We start from the raw sequence: 23,929 nt of genomic DNA on the forward strand, positions 1-23,929 counted from the left end.
AAATTTATTTTGGCTATAATTCTGGAACCGATGAAAATAAATAACACTTATGACATATTGTTGAAAATCTCTCATTGAGGGCTTATTACTGCAGTTAAGAAAAATTTTTAAATTCAAATTTGTTTGGACTTTATTGGTTCAGTCGATTGCAATCAAAAGGAGAGGTGCACAACTAGATGTTACAACAGTCCTAAATCCAAAATTTCAACATCCTATGGCTAATCGTATTTGATTTATGCGAGATACATACATATGTACGTACAGACGTCACGCCGAACTAGTCAAAATGGATATTTCTGTTGAAATTTGAAAACAGGAATTTTTCGTGATCACAATACTTTCTTTATTTCGTACAAGGAAGTAAAAAAGCCTAACAATTTAAATAAAAAGATGGCTTCTTAACAAAGATAGAGTGAAAAAAAATTACTAACTGATAACTTTGCTCATAATTTTGATTGTGAGAGGGAGTGTACGAAGAAATGGCACAAGATAGCGTTAGTTGCTATGAGTGCATTCGACCTCTCCTCCTTCGACTTGGTTCGTCAAAACAACTGGTGTGTCAAACTATTTGCTACGTTGATAAAAAATTATATTTGATTATAATATTATTAGCTCCTTTCATTATATACGGCGATTATAGTGAAAATAAACAAAACTTATATAGCATATTATGTGATATTTTCTTTCTGATAACTTATTAATCTAATGTAAGTGTTATTTACGATTAACGTTGTCAAATACAGTAATAATATGTATTTCTTTACGATATGTAGTACCGTGTTTAAAACCGTATCAAATTTTGTTTACTATCAAATTTTATGTGAATCTAAACGACGAATTCTACATGTAACTAGGTAAGTTCTTTGAATAACAGTATTTTGTATTAAGAAAAATATTACGCTATTAAATATTGCGATTAAGTACAAGTATTAGCAGGAATTATGGTAGTTTAATGAACTAAACGTTTTATTTTTGCTCGATTTGTAAGGCTTTAAAAAATAATTTTTTTTAACTTAGCCAAACATATTTTTATTCCTGTTATTTTAATTTAAATTAAATAAAATTTATTATAGATTATTTTATAAAAACGATTTGCTTTCAAAAAAGTACCGATAACTAGAAGACGGTTGCGGATTCTTTGGTAGACTAAACTTTTTATTTCTATTTATATGTGCTCTAATAATTGCTGCTTATTAATTATTTCGTGTATCAATATTTATTGAAGTTCTAATCTAACTTTTTTAAAAGTTACGTTTCTGTTAATAACGAAATCTTTTGCCTGTCTGCATTTCGTGATTAATAAATTAGGTATCTATTTTAGAAAGGTATCGTTCAGTACGAAATAGTTTACAAATTTTTGGCACTTTTTTTAACTTATATTAATGTATTCTGCAGATCAAAACGGTCGGATTTTATTTTAGATGGTCAGATTTATTATTAATTTTTTTATTCGACAAAAAATTTTAGCCGATATTTTTGTTGTGATTTCTTTTTATTAATCGTGATAACTTACGATGTACAATATAATAAATGAAAGCGACTTTTAAAATTAACCTGTATGTATTAGCTGAAGAACATCGCCAACGGTACATGAACGGGTAATGGTAAGGCTTTCAGTTATTTAATTTTATCTAATATTCAATTTATATATATATAATTTCAACAGCACATGATATCGTGATGATTGCACGTATACATAAAAGCACATTCGCCTGCGTGTTTTTATAATCCTTTTTACTTCCTTCCACGAAGTAAAGTATTGAGATCGCAAAAAATTTCGGTTTTCAGATTTCAACGGAAATATCAATTTTGAACATCCCTGAATCCATTTTGATAGTTTCGGCGTGACGTCTGTACAAATACGTACCTACGTATTACGTCTCAAAAACGATTATGTACGACTCAAAACGTAGCATGTTGATACAGGACTGTTGTAAAATCTAGTTGTGCACCTTCCTTTTTGACTGCAATCGACTGAACCAAAAGTATTCAACAAAGTCCAAAATCCAAAAACATTTTGATTTTGGACTTTTTCTTAACTGCAGTAATAAGCCCTCAACGATATATCGTAAGAGATTTTCAACTGTAATAATCATAAGGAATACTTATTTTCAGTGGTTCCATAGTTATAGCCAAATAAAATTTTAATTAATGAAATATTTGGAGCTTATAAAGGAAGGCACATAGGTTTGAATAAGACTTCATCTCCTTTTGTTTAAATTTTTTTTTTTTTAATTATAATTATTTTTTTAATAATTATTAACCTGTGATTGTAAAAAAAAAATACAATAAATAATTATTCAATAATAAAAAAAAAATCACAAGTTATTACTGAAATAAAATTTTAAGTACTTTTAAAAATGTGTATGTGTAATTTAATAGGCACCATTACACATGTGTATATGTAACAGATTTGGTGAAACATCTGATTTCTTAATACTAATTGAAAATTATAATTTAGAATCGTATTATTTTTGGATTTTCTATTTCAATTTCTGTTTAATTTTATTTAATTATTCTGAATTTCCGTTTAATTTTATCTACATTAAAGTTAACTACAGCGACTGAAAAATAGACTCTCACAAGAACAACATAGAAACTGAAGCATACATGCCCGATCTTTAATAAATTGCAAAATATTTTCTTATATTTTAGTTCATTACTCCTCTGATACTGTCAGACAATATTCTCTCTTAGTCGGAGTCGATCATTTCGTTTATTTGTTTTTTGTTGCCGATCATTTAATCGCTCTTTGGTTTGATATAATTCTTCTGATCTTAATTTGCGTATACGTTCTCTAGTTTTCAAATTTTTTCCATTTTTATTCATCATCCGCTCTTAATCGTTTTATTCTTTCTTTGTTTGCATCATTTTCTTCCCTTTTTTTAACTTTTTTAGTTTAAATATATTAATTTATTAATAATTATTAACCTCTGATTATAAAAAATAAAATACAATAAATAATAATTCAATAATAACAATAAAAAAATACGATAAAAAAGTTATTAGTGAAATAATATTTTATGTACTTTTAAAAATGTGTATATGTAATTTAATAAACGTACAAGGAAGTCATGTGGTGTCCACATTAGATATTTTTTGATAAATATTACTAATATTACTTACTCTGATAAATATTATTTTAATTTAAAGCAGAAATTTAAAAAATCGAAGTGTAATTAACAATAAAAATGTAATATCGCTGCGTCGGTGTCACAGAAAGCGTGCTTGCTTACTACATCTTACATCAAAGGTCTTGGGTTCGATTCGAGATTTAAATTAAACTAAAGTTTTCAATAGCTAATCATCTTAATGGTATGGACATCATTTGACTTCCTTGCACGCTTATTAAATTATATTATACACATTTTTTTAAGTGAAAAGTACATAAAATATTATTTCAGCAAAACTACCGATATTTTTCCATTTTGTTTTTTTTTTTGTTGAATAATGAATAATTATTTATTGCAATTTTTTTACGATCAGTATTTTTTTTTTGTTATCAGTATCGTAGCATCTGTTAAAAATCATTATTGTATGCATTATGAACGTAAAGTACAATAAAAGTGTTCATGCAGCCCGTTTACCTCGTTTTATTGTTAACACGATTTTTCCGTCATGGAAAATATGATTGCTTATACCTCGACCATGAAGGTTAACAGAAAAACGGTTTTCACCATTGAAATCATGCGTCATACGTCCAACTTCCTATTTAAAAAAAATTGATTCAATATGGCGGACAAAATTTAAAAACAGATTAAAACAAAATCAGATCAAAAAAAAAAAAACAGATTAAAACAGACTTAAACAAAATTTAAGGCAGATTTTTTAAAATTATGTAGAACTCCATTTCTTTCCGTTTCCAAATACCTCTCAGATACGCAGTATAAAGCTATTCCCGTACTGAAATATCAGCCGGTATATAGAAAAGAACATGTCCTGAATGATCGACTGATTCATTAACGTCCAGTAAAAGTACTGAAAAACGGATGAAATTTTGAATTTTGTTCTTCTTACGGTGTTCCATTTCAGTAAAATGAATTTCTTTAAATTCCCAGTATATAGAGTTAAAACGGAGTAACAATGAAACTTAGTATTTTTTTTTATTATTTTTATTTTTAGTAACAAATGAAGATATCAACTTGGTCTTTGGCGTATGTAATTCTCATTTAAATATTTAAAAACAAGTTTCTTCATTTTTTTAAAATCAGCCATAAAAGTAATAAGAAAAGTAAAAAAAGCATATTTGAGCAATCCTTGCAAATTTTCCCCCTTTCCGACTATATTAAACGAGATACGTATTCGCTAGATTGGGGCTTACAAAATACTCTTTCAGATATATATCGAAAAAACAGTTTCGGGATTTTTTAAGGGGTGCAACGGCTTACAATATATACGAAATTTTTTCTAAAATATTTGTTTTATAAAGATTGATTATTGAAATTGATAGATTAATTTGTACGGGTGTTTAAATTAAATTCAATATTAGCAGTGTTGAGTAAGTCCGCTCAAAACTTATGTTCCCAATTAATTGCATTATTACGAATTATATTGTTATTATGTTTTGTATTTTCATTCATTACACCGCTATTCATAACAGATAACAATCTCTTGTTCATCTAATTAACAAATGATTGTTAAATATATATTTAATTAACATATGTTCCTGAAGATGGAAACAATATTTACCGAAAGTGCTAGAATATAATCTCGACTAATAATTGTTGTTAAGCGGAAATTATAATTTATAGAAACCTTTTATAAACTAATATAATATGCTTAATACTAATATATAATATTAGTAATATAATTACTAATTAATATGCCGACTATTTTGAAACCCGCATTCTTCAGCTCGTTTAAAGTTTCGGGTCCTGTGCTGACCAAACTGTTGCTGGGAAGAAATTACAAAACACTGATATTTCTTACAAATTGTGTAGGCTTTTTTTCAAATTAAATAAAATTAAATTAAAATTATCATCGGTGGCTAATCGATTCTTTTCGACTACGATTAAAGAAGACTGTATAAACTGTATCAACTGTATAAATGAAGGACACAAAGAACGATCTAATTTTGTCTGACATATTTCGGAAATAAAAATTAAGATAGTTCCATCATTATAACGAGCATAGTTACTCGATAATTGTCCGATTCCCGGCAAGTTCTGACATTTTTTCATTTATCATTTTATCTTAATGATAAATGATAATTATATCATATATTTAATCTTCATCGTTAAATATATAGCTTCTAGGAAGTTTTTAGTAGTATAATAAAAATAATTTAAACATATTTTTCACTCGTATTCCAGTTCATGTGGTGAACGTGTTGTTTACTACTACTTTGACCTTGCGCCAAAGTGCAAATGATGTTTTGCGTTTTTAGTAGTACGTAAGTCCCAAGCAACCTTTCAATCTCTCCCTGTTTCTGTCTGTCAGTGGGTGTGAGTGAAATATTTTTAATAAATTACATCCTAGCAGTTTTTTTTTTGTCTTCAGTCATTTGACTGGTTTGATGCAGCTCTCCAAGATTCCCTATCTAGTGCTAGTCGTTTCATTTCAGTATACCCTCTACATCCTACATCCCTAACAATTTGTTTTACATATTCCAAACGTGGCCTGCCTACATAATTTTTTCCTTCAACCTGCTCTTCCAATATTAAAGCGACTATTCCAGGATGCCTTAGTATGTGGCCTATAAGGCTGTCTCTTCTTTTAACTATATTTTTCCAAACGCTTCTTTCTTCATCTATTTGCCGCAATACCTCTTCATTTGTCATTTTATCCGCCCGTCTGATTTTTATCATTCTCCTATAGCACCGCATTTCAAAAGCTTCTAATCTTTTCTTCTCAGATACTCCGATCGTCCAAGCTTCACTTCCATATAAAGCGACACTCCAAACGTATACTTTCAGAAATTTTTTCCTGACATTTAAATTCATTTTTGATGTAAACAAATTATATTTCTTACTGAAGGCTCGTTTCGCTTGTGCTATTCGGCATTTTATATCGCTCCTGCTTCGTCCATCTTTAGTAATTCTACTTTCCAAATAACAAAATTCTTCTACCTCCATAATCTTTTCTCCTCCTATTTTCACATTCAGCGGTCCACTTTGTTATTTCTACTACATTTCATTACTTTTGTATTGTCCTTGTTTATTTTCATGCGATAGTTCTTGCGTAGGACTTCATCTATGCCGTATATTGTTTCTTCTAAATCCTTTTTACTCTCGGCTAGAATTACTATATCATCAGCAAATCGTAGCATCTTTATCTTTTCACCTTATACTGTTACTCCGAATCTAAATTGTTCTAGCAGTAAACATAATTATTTATAAAAAATTTAATTTTCTACTTACCGGTTTATGTATTCCTCGACGTTGTTTACATTCGCAGGATGCGAATATTTTTTTGGAAATACATTGAGTAAATTGAAATACATAGTAGAAAGCATTACTAGTTAAATTATAAAAATTTTAGCGAGGTATGTTTATCGCCTAGTAACTTGATAAACGTAATACAAAATTATATGCAGCTATTATTCTTTGATGTTAATTTTGAATATTTTTTTAATTTAATTTCAACAAAAACTTTCCGGTGTATATATATATATATATATATATATATATATTATTTACATATTTATATACATATTTTATATATAATATATTATATATATATAATTTCTTCACGAAAGTGAAGATAAAAGAAAATCGAAATTTCAGTGAAAAAATAGTAATCATTTTTACAGTATAACACACACACACACACACACACACACATATTATTATTATTATTATTATTTTATTTTTAATAGTTATTATTTTCAAAAGTATTATAGTAAATCATTTTTATGATGTTAAAGTAGTTTGCACATTATTTGAATTTCGTAATCTTTATTAAATATTTTATAATTTATCATTATAAATTATAATCTTGATAACAAAAAATAAATTAAAAATAATTTGATACATGTTATTACTTTACTTGTTTGATGGTGTCGGCATGTCAAGCGTAATCACAAATAATGTCGTACATTACAAATAACGATGCGTCAGCAGTTTGTACGTGATTCGCAATACTGTATTTATTATTTTGTTACGGCTCTAAAATGGTTACTGATGTAAGAAATATTTATTTTCTTTGTGTTATTGGTTTACTACTTTAAACAGCGTTTTTCAACCTTTCAGTATTTGCGACCCAAATTTCAATCATAATTTTCATCGCCCCTCTCATACAATAAATATGTATTTTGAGTATTTTGACATGAAAGCTACACACGACCTTAATTACAAACCTTACAAATTGCCAAGAATAAGTAAGTTTACTGATATTTGCCGACTCCGATCCGCCCGCTGCATTGACAAAACCAGAATCGATGCCTCTCTATTGCTCTCAGTCATACGTCCGCCATGTTGGATATTTTCGCGACTTCGCGATAAGTTCCGATTCGTCTCGAAAATTCTGGAACGTCTGCGCAAACGTGTATAAATGCTGCACCTCGGTCGAGTCGATCCTTATATCGCTATTCGAATCTATCGTGAATGCGTATGTTGTAATTTGCGAATTAATTGCGATTAACGATATAAAATATTCACGGCGGTAAATTTATACAGAATCACGGATAAATTTTTAAGCGGGTGTAAGCGAGCATTAGACGATATTGAAGCATCAACAGGTGCACAGAGGAGGGTGGTTCTGAAAATAAAATCAAAAAATATTCTCAAGAAATCTTAAATTTTGGATTTACTAGTACTGAAGTAAATAAAAAAGAAAAGCCGTGCGTGTCATTTGCTCAAATGGTTTTCAGCAGTTAGCATGACACCTAATAAACTTAAACGACATTTGGAAACGCTTCATAGCGAGTACGGTAACAAACCCCGAGAATTATTCGGATTAAAATTAAAATCATGAAAGACAATATCGTTGTAAAAAATACCTTGTGAAAAAAAGCCGTACTTGCCTCTTACAAAGTTTCATGTAAAGCCTCACACCATCGGTGAAAACTTACAATCACAGTCCATACCTCTATCAAATTACTCTGTTGCCCGTCGAATCGGCGATGTAGCTGAAGATGTACAGCATCAGCTTTTCGGGAAGTCGCGTGACTAAACGTTTTTCAATTCAGCTTGATGAGACAACAGATAGCGATAAATAGCAGAAAGTATTTCGTCGACTATGTTGCGATTTTGTGATGGTATGTCAACGGTAGAAGAACACCTTTAATGCAAACCGATAGAACTCGAAGCAACAGCGCTCGCATTATTTGCTATTTTAAATGATATTATAAACGAGGCAAACGTAGAGTAGAAAAATTGCGTCGGAATATGCACCGATGGTGCTCCTTCAGTGTCTCTAAGATTCCAAAGCACTTACGAAACAAAATCTCCACAGCGTGTCTGGATATATTGAATGATCCGCAGAGAAGCTCTGGTTTCCAAAGAAATGATTCGCGGTCTGAATATTGTGTATTGTGCTAACCCCTAAAATCAAGAATCTTTTCTGCACTTCGTAAAGACACGGTCGCAGTACATTCACAGCGTTACTATCTCATTGCGGGTCGATATGTTTATCACACGGGAAATTTTTTCAACGTGTTTATGAATTAAGAGATAAAATCACTATTTTTGTAGAAGAGGAAAACCGACCGGAAGCCGAGAAGTTTCGAGATGGTTTATTTACGATGGAACTGACCTACTCGGTCGATATATTTGAGAAATTAAATACCTTGAATCTTCAGTTCCACGGAGGAAATACACATATGTTTGGTACGAGTGATAAATTTAATGTTTTTGTAGAAAATTGGAATAGCGGAGCAGAAATTTAAAGTAAAAAGATCTAGAAATATTTGTAAATGCGAATGAACGTGTTAAAACTTACAGGGCCGAAGAAAAAAATTTAAAAGTTGTTTTTTTAACCGTTGAAAATCATTTAGCGGTGCCGACAAAGAATTTTAAAAAGTTTTTCTTGCCGATGAAAACTCGATAGCAAGTTACGAGTAGCTTAGGTTTCCGTTCCAAAATACTACCTAAGGGCTTTCAAATGCCGAAGAAATCTTCATAGTCTTCGTAGAAAGTGGCGTAAGCAAAAGACAATCTATTAAAAATCGCTGTTTGAATTTTGTTAGGGGTAGATGGATTTTGTACAAAAAACAAGAGCGTTTCGTGTACGGTTACCGTTTTCAACATCCTACCTTAGCGAAACCGGATTTTCTGCGGTGGTTGCTTTGAAGGCAAAATATAAATCTCGGCTAAATATAGAAAAAGAATATAGAAAAAAGAAGAGTGTTTGTTTCGAATATTAAACCTTCCTTTAAAAAACTTAACTCTGCCAGACGGGCCCAAGGGAGTCGCTAATAATTATTAAACTAGTTATAAATGTATTATATCAGTGTAAATGTATATTTTATTATTTATTATGTAAGAATGTATTTTATTTTGCTTTCCTTTCGGCAAATTAATACATTTTTTTAATAATATTTTCTTTTCGATATGCTCGCGCTCTTATTTAATGTTATCAGGCCCCCCTACGAAGCGCGCTCCACAGCTTGAGAAACAATGCAATAAACCGCTTCCGTTTCGAAATGCAAGTTAGGTCAACGGTTAAAAATTCGTTGTTGTATTATGTTCGGGATAAGGGCTATCCTAGCTGCTGTTTGTAGCAGTGAGTTTTACTGCAACGTGTGCGATTGCATTAGTGCAGTAATATACCGGGCGAGTCGATTTGTTACTCCTTACCGGTATTTTTTTAATACGTTATTGTCTATCGCGGTTTGTCAGCATCGATATAACCTAAAATATAGCTGCCGTGTAATTAATTAATAAATAACCTCGATTCAGTCGGTGCGAAACGAAAACATCAGATAAAAAATGAATTATTTTTACAGTATTTATTGTTATTTACTTTTATTAGGCTATTAACTCAAATTACAAGATAATGGTTATTGATTGTACTGAAAAGCGGCCTATGAACAACAGACCGCTTTTTCACATATTAATATCGATTAACCAAAACGATCTTAAAAGTAATTCAATCATTTGGACTTAATATTGTAAGTCCAAATCTTTTACGTAATGTACACAACGGAAATGTTACTATTAATGAGAATAATATTCACGTAATTAGCAATTTTTGTCTTCCTGAGCGGTGGATCGCGCAAATTTTATCCGTATTTTAAGTTAGGATTTGTTTGGTGCGGTTCGTAACTTTACGTAATAATTCAGTTTCCACGAGGAGGTTTAAAAAGGTTTATTCTATTTTGTGTTCTTTATATTTTGTTATTAATGCACGTCTAATTTGCTACATTCAGTAGAACGTAGAGAAGATACTATAAACTAATTTATTTACTCTCAAACCTGTAAAACTGTATACCTATGTTTCAAGCGATAAGACTAATTTTTAACGATATCACTAAGTAAGCGATCGTATAAAATTCATGAAAAAATGTTTTTCTGAGTATTTTTGTAAAAAATGTTTGGAAAAATTTATTCTGTTCTCTGATAAATTATAAAATTAATATTTTTATCTGAGATAATTTAAAGTAATGATTTATTTTCATGGAAAAATAAATAATAATAATAATAATAATAATGGTTAAAAATTAATCTGGATAAAAACAAATTAATAAATAACAAAAGAAAATTGATATTTTAACATGCCAACGAAATTATAAACACCACTTCCCTATGTACGTTATCTGACTGAGGAACACGGTTAAAAAAAAATGACTTAGGACCTATGATTAAAAAAGAATTTCCTAAATACATTTTTTATTCTGATAAATTTATTAAACTGAAATGGCAGATGTGCTCCTCTGCGGATAAAAAAAAACTGTCTAGCATTTGTGTGGATTCCCATAGATTTACAATAAAAGTTGAATTTTATTCAGACAGATTCCAGTTCAATTCTCTATTCTTGGCGATAAATAAATTACTTTTTAAATTACGAATAATGTATTATAGATTTCATTAGTATCAGCGGTTCGGTAGCGAATCTAGCTGCAGGACATGATGTCATCGATGTAATATTTATATAAAAAATTTAATATTTATATTATCGTTCGATAATTTTTTGGCGTATTTCTCACAATGTGATCGTTTAAGATTTCAGAGTCGATTTTCGGTTGACGTTCATCGTTTATCGGGTTTATCATTTGGGTAATATATTTGCAAGGTTTCTTTGCGTTACCTTATACGTTCAGAGATTTATTATTAAAATACTCAATTTTTTATTTTGAAATTACATTATTCGAAATAAATGTATTTTTTATAGTTCTTTTTCATTCTGATATTAAACGGTTGTTTAATTTTTTTGGTAAACCTACTGTCTTTCTTCCTAATGAAATCGACTGTGCGTGGGGTTGTCCATTTTTAAGCGGTTGCTTTTTACGGGATATCATAAATGTATAAGCGTAATCTCTTATGTATTCTGTCAGTGTGGTAGTGAAAGCTTTCACCGAGTCGGCTATATTATCCGAGTTATTAGAATAAATGCTGATCTATATTTCTTGTTCTAAATTTTCATAATTAAGTTTAGTTACGTTAGTGATGGTCGAATTACTTTTAAGCTTGTTTGGTTTGTCGACATTAGTATGCACTGAAGTGGAAAAGCGATCTGTTTTTTCCGTTTTCAAAACGGTATTTATGTTGTTACTTTTAAGGAAAATACGGTCGATACATGAAATATTTTCAATTTGAACCGTATTGTGTTTATTTATCTAGGATTTAAAACCATTTATATGTAAGGCGGTTAAATATTCATTTGTCGGTTTATTGTCGTCTAAAATATTTATATTCATATCTTGAACAAGAATTTTTATTTATAAATAAATACGACGTGTGACAGTGGTTTTACTAGTAAGTTTTATAAAAGGGATAAGCTAAATCAAAGACAGTTATATTCAGTTTGTTGAATTGACTAGCGTATTATTAACAACCGAAATGGAATTGGAATGGTGGGGGAGAGGTGAAATAGAAAAGAGAGGGAATTTCGTGGTTTTAAAGGAGAAGCGACGATGATGTAGTCTCACGTAAAGATGTGTACAAATTAATAGTTATTTTTTATTTTTTAATAAATGTAAGAATTTTGAAGTTTATTTAAACCAAAATATTTCAAAATGTGGCAGATTTTAACTACGCATTTAAACGAAACAAAATGTTAACAGCAATAAATATTTACTACTATTCAAATGCAAACCTTAATCGTTGGAATCTAAATAAATTTAAATAAAATTAATTATTAATTAGCTTTAAAAATAACTAATTTATTGCTTTATTGATTTTTTTTTCTATTTCGTTTATTTTTCTAAAATATTTAATTCTTTTGTTTTGTAATTTTGAACATATTGTTTCGTTTAATACCGATTAAAATCTATCGCATTTTCAAATATTTTTTTTAATAAACTTCCAAATTCTTTTGTTTGCGTTATGTTTCTGTGCAGTTTATTCGTACTGTTTTACTCGAAATCAAATTCTCTACAGATTTTGTTTAAAACCTTAATGTGTTTATCCCCGTTTAACAATGTTATTTTAAACCAAACGTAAAATAGTGTTTTTTTTTTCAACTACAATCTTTTGTTTTATTACACCAAATTTCTCAAAAACACAGTTTCTCAAAAAATACAATTCTAAGACCTACGTTTTTCAATTTTTCAGGTCAGATTTCATATAAAACTACAACTTCTCCCTTAATTTGGATGCCAGTATTACAGTCTAGCTTAATTTTAGGAATGGAATGGAATGCAAAGTTGGCAGGAGTCTATTACTCCCTACTTTATCGCAGAACCTGGACAGAGTCCCTTGCTGCTGGATCATTCTAATCGGGCTTGTTTTTTTTTTAAAAGGTTATTTTTTTTAATCTCGGATCTAATTTTTCAAGTTTTGTCTATTATTATTTTAGTGAATTTAAGACGGATTAAATTGCATTCCAATCCGTTGTTAAACCAGCGTTATCGAACCCATTTCATGGGCCGACCGCGGAAGGCTAGGCTTATAAAGCCTGTCCTTCCGACGTAATTCCCCTTCAGACCGTCCACTGAAGTCCTTTCGGTGCTAACTCTTTAATAGGCTAGCAGGAATACGCCACAACGGGGCACTAGCTATAAGGAGGGAGCAATGCGTCCCCTTTTCCGGAGGAGTCGCAATTGCTGGGTTATTTTGTCTTATTGTAAGTTTTGAAATAGGAGAGGTTGTGTAGAAGCTCTTCATCCGCTTCTGGTATGGCTGCCCTTCAGGACGCATCTCTGCTGGGCTCTGTTCCGGACTCCAGTCCGTGATGTTGAGGCGAGTGGTTGGTCTTCCTTCTTCTACTTCCGAAGACCTCTTCGTTCTGCCCTTAATTTTATGGAAGGCACAGAAAGCAGGGCGAAATCTTTCGCCAACCGACATTCGTTAACGAAGCGTTTCCGAACATATATTAGTATAAATTTTATTTTCACCGGTATTTCACGTCCTAAATATTTGTTATATACTTGGTGAATCACTCTGTATTAAACAGATAACCGATATGTGGAATGCTAGAACCACGTTGAATGTTTTCCTTTAAATACAATATTCTGGAAGTGTATTTTTCTTAATTTGAGACCGGTAAGCCGAGTTGTTTTGTGCCTACAGTGTTAGAACAAGTCCTGAAAGTTTGTTATATTTTTCGTGAATATCTGTACATTCCTGTCTTTTTAATTTCTCTAACGTTTATTTTCTTCTGCTACTTTTTCGATTAAATTTCCTGATATCTCAAAAAGTAAAGAAAATTCAATTTCAATCCCACACTCACCGTGTAACCGAAACTAGAACCGTAATTTTCTTCGAAAATTCTGTAAAAAATGGATGTGTTTGAAATCCAAATTAATTATTTAAATACAAACGCGTGAAATAATGTTAAAATATAATGTACATTAAATATAAAAGATTACTACAAAATGATTTAAAATTTCGGTATTAAAGATTACTTTGAGCGCATCTTTTAGTACACATTGAACGGGAAACAGATAAATCGTGTTTTTTTGTTGTTTTTTTAATTAATATTATCTAAAAATTCATTAACGTTCCCGTAAAAAAAAGTCTCTTATTCTATTTTAAATACATCGCTTGGAAGATTTTTCAAATGATTTGGAAATTTATTAAAACGATACCATAAGAAGATCCTTTTATCGTAAATATAGTATCGAGTTATAAACGAAAACAGTTCCGTCGTCCGGTTTTGTAAAGGTAGATATTGTTATTTTTAAAAGTATAAGTGACCACTTTTTTTAACAAAAATTAGTCGTTCATAAAGATTGCAGAAAAAAATTAGCTATATGGATTAACAGATTTAAAAAATCCAAAACTCAGTTTTCGATCCTTCGATTAGCATCTTTTCTCATCGTAAAATTTTATAAGTCGATTGTTCTGACTCCTTTATTTTTTCTAAATGTATTTAACACTTGAATTAATAATTAAGAGCATTCTGTACCTACCCGTTCAGAAAAAGAAAACACGTCAGACGGACTTTTTAATATTATGATGGAGATATTAAAATATTTCCAAACTTTTTTAACCGATTTGGGTGAAATAAAATTGATTTTGCAATGAAATTATCGGGTTATTAGATTTGATTTCTAAATTGTATTAAATTTATCTTGAAATTATTAATTTACTATCAAACTTAACAAAGTTTGCGAATAATTTTCGTTAGATATAATGAAAAAAATCAAAATTTTAAAAAGAAAGTTTAACAATATAGACTTTAAAAAATGTATTTTTGAGAACCGCAGAGTTGAACATTTATAAAACTAAAAGAGGCTTCACAAAAAAAGAGCTAAGAAACAACCTTAAAGTATCACATAAATGAAAGAAAGCCACCGGTTTAAACATTTTTTTTAAAGTTTAGAAGAAACTAAAAACCAAAGGAGACAAAGTACAAAAGAAAACTTAAAACAGCTGATCCGACTATAATGTAAACGAAAACTAAAATAAGTAAAAGAAACATAAAACCAGAAACGGCAGAACGATAACGATAGCGGAAGGCTGGGATTAAGTGACATTCGAGGCTTAACGCAGATACCGAGTCGACCGGTTGATCGAGTTCGAAACCGGGGCACACCAAGTTACTTTTTTACACTTTAAGTATTATTCATTTATTTAATTCTACCGCTCACCTGTGTCGTCAAAACATAGCAGAAGACTAAAACAGAATTTTTTGGAGGTTGGTGTGGATTTTTGAAAAAAAAATTTTTTTTTTTAAATATTATTTTTTAATCGTTAACAATTATTTTTAACAATCATATGACCTTAATTAGGCGAAAACTCCAGATACTGAAAGTGACCTAGCTCTACAGCCGCGACTCCTACGGAGCACAGTTGAAAGTCCATTGTCAGCTAAATATTAGTTGATATTTTGTGCGGACTCGGCATGCTGATATGTTTGACGCGATGAATAAGGCGACAGGAAACATTTCAGTCCTCACATTTCTTAGTAAATGCGGCACGGAATGTTTGTTATTCTTGAGGATGACTCTACCAGTTTTAGAAGTAACTCGTGATTCATGTCAGGTCATCTAAAAAAATTATGCTTTTATGGAATTTAATCATACATACGAATGCGTAATCATATTTGCTGTACAATGTTACATGAAATATTATTGGAAACGTCAATGATGGATATTTTATGAAACAACATGGCATTTACAATCAGTATTAGTAATATTTATTAAATTAAGAAAAACTGACTACGTATGTTTTGAAAATTCAGTTGTGATGAATACAAAGATTTTTTCAAAAATGTAATTTTCGGTCATTCAGTAAAGTTTTAAAAATTTTATATATATACGCAGCATCAGGAATGCTAAATATAATATTCCACGCAATGTAACATCTTTTACATTAAATACGGGCAGTACATGTCTACCGATGAAGTACATATCTTCTAATTTAAAAAAAATTAACATTTTTTGGTTTTTATAAATTTTTGAGTATTTACCGTCCTGAAGAGTATTTTCTGTAAAATACACATAAATACTTTTTAGTATCTGTAAATACTTAAAAAGGAAGCGAATAATAGCTTTTTTCTTCTTTTAATTACTACAAAAATTTTAACAGATCGATCAGATCGATCTAAAAAGTAGAATCAAGTGCTGAGCGTTGTAAAATGGATGAGTCATGCGTAATCGCAAATTTACATAGAGCGTAGATCCTTTCGGCGCTAGCAGATATAAAGAATATCTTTGCTTCAAACAAAATCGGTTGAATATCTATGTAATCGGTTTCTGTCTGAGGTAAATAAAGGAAAGGGTGAAGGATTAAATTGTTATCAGAAGATGAAAATATTTCTTGATCCGGGGTTTCAAAGCGGCATCAGCAAAGATTGTGGCTTACATAGAACTGTCGTCTGTAAAACAGTCGACTATGTTCTGCAAAGGTTAACGGAAAAAGCTCCCGATCGGATCCATTTTCCGCGAACTGCCGCTGAAATCGACGCGAAACAAAAATAGAATACGCTGTTCAAAATGCCTTGTATAATCGTTCTAGTTGATTTCACCGACGTAAAAATAAAAAGTCCGACTAACTATTTATCAAGTTTTTGGTTTATTTTTTGATAGCCGCCTTACTTTGGTCAAACACATGAAAGAATTAAAAACAAAATGTTCCAAACTTTTAGATATGCCGCGAGTTCTTAGCAACACTAATTGGGGAGCCGATCGGTCATGTACGATACGTTTTTATTATTCCTTATTTCGGTATCCTTTATATTACGGTTGTGTCGCCTACTCTTCAGCGCGTCATACCGTGTTTAAAATGCCGGATGCTGTACCTCATGCTTTCCTTCGGCTTGCCAAAAATGCATTTAGATCCAGCCCTGTCGCAAGCTTACTTGCTGACTGTGGTGAGCTATCACTTTGGGATAAACGGGACCAGCTTTTGGTTTCTTATTTTTCCTGCCTCAAGAACAGCCAAATCACCCGGCTTTTGACACGATTCTTTGGGAATCAACCTTACAAATTTTACGTTTGACCTTACGATTTACAATAAACAATCAACACCACCTAACGTCTTCCAGCAAACGTTTCATTATATGCTCTCCAAGATAAACCCTGACGCAATAGCTATACTGTGAATATCATTAACCCTAAGTACCGAATTATCCTTATTTGTAGCGAGTCGTGAAGTGAGTGCACTCCAAACTTTAGAAAATGTTTACTCTAAACATCCCTTGGTCGTTGAAATCTATAACGCAATCAGTGAGTCGAACCATCGCAACAAACAAAGAAGTTTCTGTTGGGATTCCTTGGTACGTGGGAATGAACGTGCAGATTCCGCTACTAAAGACGCATGCAATTAACCTCCCTTTACCACTCGTGCTGCTGCTTCTGACTTTATTAATTGTATAAAACAGTCTCTTCGAGCAAAGCGGCAAGGAGACTGGACGGCTACCGTTGGTAACTAACTCCGGCACATTAAGGATTCTGTGTTGCCATAGGACTCTGCAGAAAAATCGTCCTGAGGAAGTGGTCCTCTGCCGATTGCGGATAGGACATACGAGAGTTTCTCACGGTTATCTGATATCAGCAGTAAACGCACCGATATGCATACGATGCAACTGCTTCATGACTGTGCGCCAGATCCTTGTGGATTATATCCGTTATGCGACCTTGCGTCGTAAATTTAAATCGCCCAGGAACATTCGTCGAATCCCGGGTAACGATAAAGAAGTTGTGGACCGGGTATTTTTATTACTTAGAAGTTTGGTATATTAGATACCTTTTAATACTGTTACGAATTTCGTTAAAAAATTTTATTTTTTTGTTATCCGAGAAGGAGCCTTTTACAATCCTCTTTGTTTGTTAAATTTATTATTTTTATTTTTGGTTTATATATATATATATATATGAGTTGTTCTTTTTTTATATTATTTACCTTTAAATTTTATCCCGGATAGTAGTTTAATTTTTTAGTAAAAAAAAAATAAATGCTGATAAGTTTGGAGTATATCAATGACCAAAGAAGTTTTATAATAACCATTTTAAAACGGTTACTTTTTAATTAAAAAAAAAAAGAGTTAAAATAGTTTGAAATGTGATAATTAGGATACATTTTTGTTGTTAGCGTACAACTTTTTTTCTAGATAAAGTAAATCATGTAGAATATCAAATCATAATAGTAGAGTGATGATTTTCTGCCTTCGACACCGAAATAATTTTTTTTTTTTTTTAATTTATCCGTTATAATCTAAAATATATATTTTAAATACATTCACTTGTGTATATATACAGTATTTGGATATAAAATTAATGAACATAATATTAATTTTTTTTTGGCTAAAGTAGATTAATTTTTACTAAAAGAAATTAAAATTCAGTATTTAATGTATTGTAATATATTTCGTATGATGCAGACTGGATTTATTTTCCCGAAAGTAGAGAAGAAATAAAAGAAGCACAAGAAAAGGAATTAACTTATTTTAAAATCCATACGCTTATAAGGAGAGTGTACAATTTATACTCGTGCAAATTCGTGAAATTTTGAAATTGACGTTCTGTGTTAGGGTTATTGTTGTAATTTTAATCAAAAAGAAATAACCCGTGTCATATTTCGCTTCAGTGACACATTTTGAAATATTCCGTTCACGGACGCAAATTGGAAAAACTAGTGCATCAACTTCATTACTTATAAAATAAAATAACTTTGAAAAAAGTTAAAACATTAAATTCATTTAAAGTAAAAAGGTATGGTAATCGAATATTTAATGTTTTTAAATATTTCTGTTTGGAGAGTAAAAATATAAAGTGAATGCGCATCCAGAGAGAAAACGAATTTCTCATACAAACAGACGCCCTTTAACATTAGAGTATGCGATTCATTTACATAAGTCATTTAGTAAAATAATGACAGCCAACTTATATTCGTAATTCCTAATTCATTCTGAGTTACGGGACGATACGATGTCACGTAGTTATATAATTACCAAAAGGTAAAATATTTCATTATACAATAGCAATATTTTGAGAACATTATATTTTCCTGCACGATCTCATTTATATGCTGGCAGGGGCGAAAATCGTATAAAAATCAATTACTTTTATAGATATTATACATTAGATGGTAGGATACATAGATATTCATACACATCTTTTTAAAGTACACATCTTTTTAAAATTCATCAGTGTAATAAAAGAAAAATTTTGTAGCTACGAAGAACTGCCACGGTTTACGTTAAAAAATGTATTAATTATTTGTTTTGATTATTCCAATTTGTATTGAGAATGTAATTGTTTTACATCAATACACCTTCCCGAGTAAACGATGTAATTAGCTGCTTACTGTCGTCATAAAAGAATATGCTATTGTATTTAGTCGATCTATTGAACCTCCTCTGTACAACGATCAACAAATTTCTGACAATGTTTTCTAGCATTTATATAATTCATATTATTTACTCAATTTTTTTAAAAACTGTACATAATTCAATATATTAAATTTTTTAACATATATTTCTTTCTAGAAGTTTATAATTTTAAATATTCATACTGTCATATACTTTTGCTGAAATTGTTATCGGATATATTTATTTGAATTAATAGTGTAAACTGATAAGGCATTAATCCGCTTTGGGAGATAGTGTCTGCTAATAATCTTGAGTTAATATTGAAGTAGAATTATGGCCTTTGCGCTGAGATCCAGGGCGTTTTTTCAACTCTGTTGGCTTAACTTTATTAATAATAAGCACGTCACAGAAGTATGCGGTAGTTATTATTCGTTGATTTTTTTAGATGATCGACAAAAAACGAGGTGTTTGCATACCAAAAGATTGTCATCATGATTTCTTATTCCGATGTTCGGTTTCGGAAATTTTTGCCCCGTGAATTCTTACGCTTTTACTTTATGCTGTCTTCTTGATTCCCGTTCATAATGATGAATTCATGTCTCGTCACACGTTAGACTGCAGTGCAAAAAACAGCTGTACTGTTGTTTCAGTTCCGTGCTCGTGCGAAGTCTTGTCTCCTTATGACATACACAGCACAGAAATAAGGAAATAAGGACTGTCAAAGTTTGGATGACAATGAAGTAAGTATATTATTCAGATTACTCTAGTCACGGTAACATGTGTTATATGCACAAATGAAGCGCATTCACTCATTACTTTACTTGCATTTATAGATCGTGCAAAAACAATCAAACCAACTTATAAAACCTTTCGGATGAAGTTTTGTATTATATAATTTTCATTGGATTACATGTGATGTTATCCATGATAATTAAAAGTGAGAGTTATACGTCGAACAATTTCTTTAAATACAGAGAAAGAAGATATTTTGCCTGAATTATTTTTACATAATTTCTCCCTCCTTCTCTCTCTCTCAACCATGTTTTGCCACTTTCCATCCTCTATTATATGACATTATAAATGGTATCATTTCACATGTATCAATAGCCACAGGTATTGATAATTTTTTGTTAGGAAGTTACATGGGATATGATTTAATAGTCTATTAAATCAACATGGTCTGTTAATTTAATGTTTAATTTTATGTGTTTTTTTATATTGTATTCACAATGTTTCACTAAACTAAGTTTATCCTTTTTTGAGTATACACAGAACTGAGATTGTTTATAATAGTACTTGTGACTTTTTCTATGATGTGGCTAGCTAATATTACCTGTATATCACTGTAAAAGAGATTTTGGTCTTTATTGTTCATTGTTTGATACTACATCCTGTTTGCCTAATGTAGAACTTTAAACTGTTGCTATAGCTTGGTTTATATTTATTACAGAGGAACTGCAGTAATATATTATAGAAAATTATATATTTTAGTTAAACTGTGCTAAATTCTGTATGGGATGGCTGGTTTTTTTAGTCAAATCTATACTATTAGTGTTCTGTAACGTAAAATACATAGTAAAACTGTAAAAAGTCAGTAGTTCTGTCTAACTGAAATTTAGAATCAGTATTTTAATTAAAATATTTACAGATAACTTTTTGAGTAAACGATTAAATAGGCTATATATAATATTAGATAATATAATAAATGATTGTAAAAATATCTGAAGATATTGGAAATAAATTCATTATTATTTTATTTTTGTTATATTTTTATTATTATTATTATTATTAATAACTTTTTGGATAAAAAATTAAAGCTTAAATTAAAATAAGCATAATTTAAAACTTAAATTTGTAACAACATTTTCAACATCCAATTCTTTTAAACTTACAAAGGAGGATTTTTGAACTTACTCGCAGATATATTTTAAACAGGAAAAAATTTAAGCAAATGTAGTCTGAAATAAATGTTATATAAAAAAATCTTTTGAAATTTTGTTTGGAGTTCTTCTTTTTGATCATAGTCAAAAATTGATGATGAAATAAATGTCAAATAATACAGCTAGTCATTAATGTTAAAAAAATAATTTTACAAAAATGTTTAAAATTAAAAGACCAGTAAAACATTTATTGGTCTTTTATAATATACTTACTTCTATGGGAGTAGTGTTTCCATCTTTCACTTGTAAAGTTCTAGATTATGTTAGTCAGTCCGTACCTGAGGAGAATAATCCAGTGTTATCTCTCCAAAAGGTCAGCAGTGGGTAATATCGTCAAAGGAGAGGTACAGATCAGAATGAGCTGCGGTGTTCCACAGGGCTTAGTGATGGGATCAATACTATCAAAGAAATTATTGATTGATCAATAATGACTGATATTCACTGATGATTTGGAACTTGTTGATGTAACAGTCAATGGGGGCAGTGATGTAAACTAGGAAGAAGGTGGTAAATATTATTGTCTCATGCCTGCCGGAAGTTGGGCTTCAGTTTTTGCCCAAGAAGATCTGAATGTCATATTCTCGTTGGCATACGCTGACCCCAATTTCATTTAGTCAGTACCACAGTAGTCCACCCTACCCCTGCAGTGAACGGGTGTGGATAGATAAGAATGCCAAGTTTCAGAGATATGTAACAGAAGTGTCGGTTAAGACTGAAAAACTGTAGCTGTCATTGGTCAGATAATGACCAATATCGGGATCGCAGGACATCGAAACAGAGGGTCTTGTCTCAGGTGGTGCTCTCACAGGTTTTGTACAGAACACCAGTCTCATTGATCACACTGGATAGGAGGATAGCCCCTCCTATGAAATTGTTGGAAGTTATTAACTCCAGTTGCTGTGGAAAACTTTTAAGTGCTCATTGTATTTCTTTTTTGAAGCTGCATTCTGTTTCACTAACAGCTAATTGAGCTTTGAGAAAATCTCAATGTATGATTAATAAAAAGTAGTCATATGTATTAAATAACACTAACTGGTCAACAAAATCTAATTTTTTGTTTTTAAATGAGAGAGTGAATCAGTTCATGACTGATTCTTATAGTACATTTTATGTTGATTTCAGATATGTTAATACATTTTTTCTATCGGGCTCAGTTTTTTCGTAATCAAAATTTCTTTTGAAACAAAAGGTGTATGGTGAACATAGTATGACAATAAATTACATGCATATTGTGCTTATCTAAAATCTATTTCTTTTGGATTTTTACTGTAATTTGCTGTAGGTAGATCCCTCTTTAGATTCAAACAATTGTCCGCTAACATTTTTTGTTTCCATTTTCCCTGGTATCGTGTTTCAATTGTAGATATCAACTGGTGAAAGTGTTCTCATTGTTCATACTGATAAAAAAAAATCCAGTTTATCAATGGAAAAAATCTAAATGGGAATGTAAGAAATGGATTTTGAGTGACATGCTACAGCCAAGTTCTTCGTAGCTTTGAAGGAGTTCACTCACAAGTTCTCTGTAGTTACTGATCTTATGATTTCCAAGGAAGTTGTTTACCACATTTTGAAATTATTTCCATGCAGTAACCTCCACCAAGTCATTCAAACATTCTTCAAACACCAGATCACTCATTAGTTTTCTTATTTGTGGTCCAACAAATGTACCTTTGTTTATTTTATCATCGCTTATATTAGGGAATTTGTTTTGTAGAAACTGAAACCCTGCATCATTATGATCCATTGCTTTAACAAAATTTTTGAATAAACCTAGCTTAATATGTAGTGACGGAAGATGAAATTTTTCTGGTTTTACTAATGCCTGACTAACAATATTCTTCCTACAGTCAGTACCTCTCTCTTTGGCTTATAATACTCTTTTATGTAATGGGTTTTCCTATCCCTGCTATCCCACTTGCACAAAAAGCTACAGAACTTAGTGTATCTAAGTAAAACTGCTATTGCTTTCAGATCTTCACAAATATGCCATAAATATTTCTCATACTGAATCCTGCTCAATAGAAGTTTCGTATTTTCACAAGACTCCTTTATGTGAGCAGCATATGCTAATGGTATTGATAGGTATTTATTTCCAATGTGAAGTAGAACAGCTTAGTTTTAAGCTGTGATGAGTCAATAAAAAGCTGTCATTCGTCAGGATGGTGCATATCTCCCAAAGCTTCCAGTAAAGAGTCCACATCATTATATTCAGTGTATTAAGTTTGCATACTGAGAGAAGAAATGTTCAAATTCTGACCGTTTGTCATGGAAAGCAGTTATTTTAGTGTTTGGTTGTAAAAGATGCCATTAATTCAGTCTTGATGCCAATATTTCTGCTTGATTCTTTGATAAATTAAGATTACGAACCAGATCATTTAATTCTAACCGATTAATTAAATGGGACTCAGTAAATCTATTTTCTAAAAAGTTTGGAACTCTTTCTTCATTGCCTAATAAGTCAGCACAAGATCTAAGTTTCATGATTCTGGTGGTACTGGAATTGGAAGCTCTTGGCTATATGGCACTGGCCGCATGGCAGAGGGAATTACAGGGTATTTAACAGTACATCTAGTTTTAGCTGCTATTCCAGATATCTTTATTACACAAAAATAACAGTCTGTGGTGTGATCCTTCGGTTCTCTCCAAACCATTGGAATGCAAATGGCATGTGACGAGATCCATTTAGCCAACCG

The 23,929-nt window shown here is 30.9% G+C and overlaps 1 protein-coding gene across 1 annotated transcript in view; it reads left to right on the forward strand.

Moving 5' to 3' along the window:
* Positions 1-530: 530 nt before the first annotated feature.
* The window catches only part of LOC142325625 (putative prefoldin subunit 5), a 91,250-nt gene continuing 67,851 nt past the window's right edge, over positions 531-23,929 (forward strand). Inside the window, exon 1 of the mRNA XM_075367613.1 lies at positions 531-854. The gene's annotated coding sequence lies outside the window, so the exon portion shown is untranslated. The remainder of the gene's footprint in view (positions 855-23,929) is intronic.

This window comes from Lycorma delicatula, chromosome 5 (assembly GCF_047948215.1).
Source record: "Lycorma delicatula isolate Av1 chromosome 5, ASM4794821v1, whole genome shotgun sequence".
Classification (NCBI taxonomy): Eukaryota; Metazoa; Arthropoda; class Insecta; order Hemiptera; family Fulgoridae; genus Lycorma; species Lycorma delicatula.